The 4,879-nt window shown below is 31.4% G+C and overlaps 1 long non-coding RNA gene across 1 annotated transcript; it reads left to right on the top strand.

Moving 5' to 3' along the window:
* The first annotated feature begins 355 nt into the window (after positions 1–355).
* LOC112695960 (uncharacterized) lies at positions 356–2,836 on the top strand. Its single transcript, XR_003150636.2, has 2 exons — positions 356–751; positions 1,113–2,836. It is a non-coding gene; the product is annotated as an uncharacterized lncRNA (long non-coding RNA).
* Positions 2,837–4,879: the final 2,043 nt, after the last annotated feature.

Genomic DNA, 4,879 nt, shown 5'->3' with positions numbered 1-4,879 from the left:
TAATGGCTTCAATCATATGCAAGCATGTAAATATACTAAACAATGGACATATAGAATGAAACAAAGTAAAGATTGCAATCATAGAGAAGAAAACACACAAGAATAAAATATTTATAGTTAAATAATGTAACCATGTAAATAAGCTCAAAATCTCACAGGTTATGTGTTCTTTGACTTAAAACCATGTTTCAAATACAACTTTAAAACAAGTTTAACACAAATTTTTCAATTTAAATTAGTGAAATACTCCTATTATTATAGCTTAGAGCAGCTTCATATTGGAAAGATACTCTTCATATAATATTATTATAACTCAGGAAATGATCTATTCGATGAGAAATAAGAGGAAAAATGATAGATTGCTATCAAGATAGATATTGAAAAAGCCTACGACAGATTAAAATAATCTTTGGTAAAGGATATTTTGATGGACATTGGTCTTTCTCATCACATTATTGATCTTATTGTTGAGTGCATTTCTACTGCTAGAATGAGAATCCTCTGGAATGGTGAAGAACTAGATGAATTTGTACCTTCCAGAGGTATTAGACAAGGAGATCCTTTATCCCCTACATTTTTCTGTGTGTGGAAAGACTCTCACAACTCATTGATGCAGCAGTGGAGCATGAATTTTGGAAACCTATTCGCCTTACGAGGGATGCTCTAGATGTCTTCCACCTCTGCTTTGTAGATGACTTAATCCTCTTCGCAGAAGCAAACCTGGATTAAGTGGAGGTTATTAATAACTATGGTAATGTTTTTTGTAAGAGTTCTGGTCAGAAGATCAGTCAAAAAAAGACTCGAATTTTCTTCTTTAAAAATGTTGGCATTAATATTAGAAACAACATCTCTAAAGCCCTTAAATTTTCAAGATCTAATGACTTAGAAAAATACTTGGGAGTGTCCTTACATCATTCTAGAGTCTCAGAAAGAACTTTTAATAGTATCATTGACAATCTTAATACTAGATTGAATTCCTAGAAAGCTTCTTCCCTTGCGCTGGCCGGAATAAATATTCTAATAAAATCTGTTCTATCTTCTATTTCTTCGTATACTATGCAAATTGTCTTTTTACCTACAGCTACTTGTAATGCTATTGATAAAAAATGCAGGAACTTTCTGTGGGAGATTTCTAATGAATCTTGAAAAATTCGCCTTGTGAGTTGGAAGCAAATTGGCAATCCTAAAAAGGATGGTGGGCTCGGTATTCGACACGTTAGCACCCTCAACTATGCTTTTATGATGAAAGCTGGATGGGGTCTCATTGATAATAATGATGCCTTATGGGTTTGAGTTTTGCGAGCAAAGTATGGTAGCGGGAATGATATTATCCTAAAGGTGGAGCGTAAACAAAATTACTCTAACTTGTGAAAAGGAATTTGTGCCAACTGGGATAAAGTTGAGATGAACCATATCTGGCGCATTGGCAATGGATCAATGATAAATTTTTGGAATCACAATTGGGTTCTAAGCCTAGGGAGGCTTGATCACCTCACAAATCAGGTAAGTGAAGATACTGATTATTCTAGTAACCTCACAGATTTTCTTAATGTTACAGGATCTTGGGACGTGGATAGAGTCCATTAGATCTTGCCGGAAGAGGTGGTCTAGAGAATTGTGGCTCTTTCTCCACCCTTTCCTTGGAAACCAGCCAACCATATTGCATGGGCTCCTTCCTCTGATGGAGCTTTCAGCTTTCGGTCTGCCTACCAAGTCTGTCAAGGCAATCAAAACAATCACAGGCACCTATTCAACTTGGTTTGGAGTTGGAAAGGCATTGAGAGGATCCGCTCCTTTCTCTGGCTTGTTGCCCACAAAGCTATCCTCACCAATGTAGAACGGAAAAGGCGTCACCTCTCTCAAGATACTCGTTGCCCCCGTTCCAATGTCTAAGAAGAAACTGTCGGTCATGTTCAATGTGACTGCTGGTTTGCCAAAAGTATTTGGAACGATCTCATCCCTATATCCCAAGATCCAAACTTCTTCAACTCTAATGTAGATAGTTGTTTGGAAGCAAACTTAGATTGTCCTAGCAACTGGTCCTGCATCTTTGGTGTCACAACAAATTTTATATGATTTTGTCACAATAGATTTGTCTTTGAAGCCAAAGTTATTCCTACTGCCTTGGCTGTTCAGCAGATAAGAGCTTGGTTTGATGAGATCATGAAAATTAAGTCTTACAAGACTAGAAATTTCATTAATCCCACATCTCAGCATCTCATTAGATGGATACTTCCACCGGAAAAGATTTTGAAGATAAATGTTGATGGCTTCTTTCGAGTTCACCTAAATAACATTGCTTGTAGAGCATTAGTCAGAGACCATTTGGGGCGTTTCATAATGGGCTTCTCCTACAATCTAGGCAATTGTTCCATAACTCACGCATATCTTTGGAGAATGACTCGTGGTCTGCAAATCGCCAATGCCCAGAACTACATGACCCTGATTATAGAAACCGATTCTGCTTCGGCCCTCCAGTTCATGCGTAACGGGTGCCCTGCTAACCATCCCTGTGCTCCTATTGTTGAAGACATTCGCATTCACACCAAAAAAATTGCTCATCTCACTTGGTCTCACTCCCTTCGAAAAGCTAATTCAGTGGCGGACGCTCTTGCTAAGAAGGGACAATCCCTTCCGCTCAAACTTCATATTTTTTATGCTACTCAACGAGATATTTCTTTAGCTTTGAATTTTGACTGTATGCGATCTTTCCGTGTAAGAAGTCCTAATTTTACCTTTTGTTCTTTTTGTTCTTGTTTTGCTCTTGTTGTTCGGGATCCTTGACCCCAGTTCACCAAAAAAAAAATAAATATTATCTTTATATTATTTCTACAAATACATATATGTCATATTGTCATGTGTCTAATAATTATACGTTGATTATAAATATATTCTATTATTTTTGTATAAAAATATTATCACATCTATCTATATATACTATTTAACTTGTATATTTTCTCCAGTAGAAAAAAAATCTCTTATACTATTTAGTCCATATTTTTAAGATTATAATGTCTTTCTCCACTTACATAACTAATATTTTTATGAGATGAATTTATTTAATTAGTCTCAGTAGTTCTTGTTCTTCTCCTTTTTATTTGTATTTTTTATCCTCTCTTTTTTTTTTCATTTAATTTTGATATAGAGAACACCATATGATAAATTCCATACATCTTCAAATAAAAATAATTAACCTTAAAATAATTTTAGTGTTTGTTTGGACATCATTAAATTAATAAAAAAAGATTTTTTAAATTTTTTAATGTGTTTGAAAAATTTATAATAATAAAAATAAAACACTAGAAAAAATATATTTTTTGAGAAGCTACAATTTATATTTTTTTTAAAAGATTTTTTTTTAAAAAAAGATGTTTTTACATAATAAATGAATAAAAAAATACTTTTATCTTATTTTACCTAAACATAATTGATAGATAAAAAAATCTTTTTATATAAGATATAGAAACATAAAATTACTTTTATTTTTGTAAAAGATCTTTTAAAAAAATATTATTTAAAAAAAGATATTTTTTAAAAATAGCGTTCAAACAAATCCTTAATCTCGACCTAATATAGACTATAACATATATACAAGAGATAATAGTATTTCAATGAACGATCCTTCGCCATAAAATCGCAACAACATAACCTTATAACATTCATCACAAAAATTTTCAAGTAAATTAAGAAAAAGAGATTAAATAAAAAAAGCACTTTTAATATTTAATAAAATCATTTATACAAAATACTGAATTTAAGAGATACAATTTTATCTCATATCGTGATGCAGAATATAGAAAAAAAAATGTGCGGAGAATAGAAAAAGAGAATAATAACGCTTAAATATATAGTAGTTCATCTACAAAATATAATATAATTTATATTTAGTCTCTATTATAATAATGATAAAATTTTTACTATAATCAATATATATTACAAATATCAATTTTAAAAGACTTACACTCTTCTAAGGTACCTAAACTATTTTAAATTTAATAAATCACTTGGTGTTAACTCAACTTGTTAAAGAAAATTAAGTGCACGCTAATCCAGTACATTTTTGACGTACTCAAATTGGATTGGTTTAGTGTTTAACTTACTAGTCCGTCAAGAATTTGAACTCCTTTTTTATGCATGCAACAACCTATTAGTATTTGGTCAACAACAAACTATTAAATGGAGCTCTGATCTGTGACGGATTAGTTCTTACTTAAGGAGTTGAAAAATACTTTGAGAAATTAAAAAAAAAAACAAGGAGTCAAAAACTATTTGTATAATATGCAATATGCATGAAAATGGTTTCTTATTCCTTGTTAGGTACCAGACAAATGACACAGCAAAATATAGAGATGAAAAATTAGAAATTTGTATAAAATATGGAAATAATTGAATAATTTTCTTTGAGAATTACAACTTCTCTCTATCACAAGGAGACTACAATAACACTCTCTCTTGACAAAAGGAGAACACACTTCTCTCTATCAAATATAGGAGAAAATTACTCAAAGAAATCTTATGTTATTCTATCTGGATGACTTGATTGAAATGAATTAAAGAAAAACTCAATTTATAGGTGAGTCTCTTCAATATGAACCATCCATCAATTAGAGGTATATAATTCTTTTCTTTTTCAACCATTAAAATCCTAAGGTTATAAACTAGGATTGTTTATTACCTTTCATTTTATTTAGTTATTATTTATTTATTTATTTATTTTCTAAAATTAGCTTTACTAATTTTCACAATCTCCCACTTAAAGCTAATTTTGATAAATTTTCAAAATTCATGTTGCTTATGTATTCCATAGGCCGTATGAGGATCTACACCATTCAAACTTTTCTGTGTTGATTGGTTTTGTCATGGCATCTGCTAGGTTGTC

This window comes from Arachis hypogaea, chromosome 6 (assembly GCF_003086295.3).
Source record: "Arachis hypogaea cultivar Tifrunner chromosome 6, arahy.Tifrunner.gnm2.J5K5, whole genome shotgun sequence".
Lineage (NCBI taxonomy): Eukaryota > Viridiplantae > Streptophyta > Magnoliopsida > Fabales > Fabaceae > Arachis > Arachis hypogaea.
Note: the sequence above shows the minus strand (reverse complement) of the source record. Positions and strands in the feature narration are given on the sequence as shown.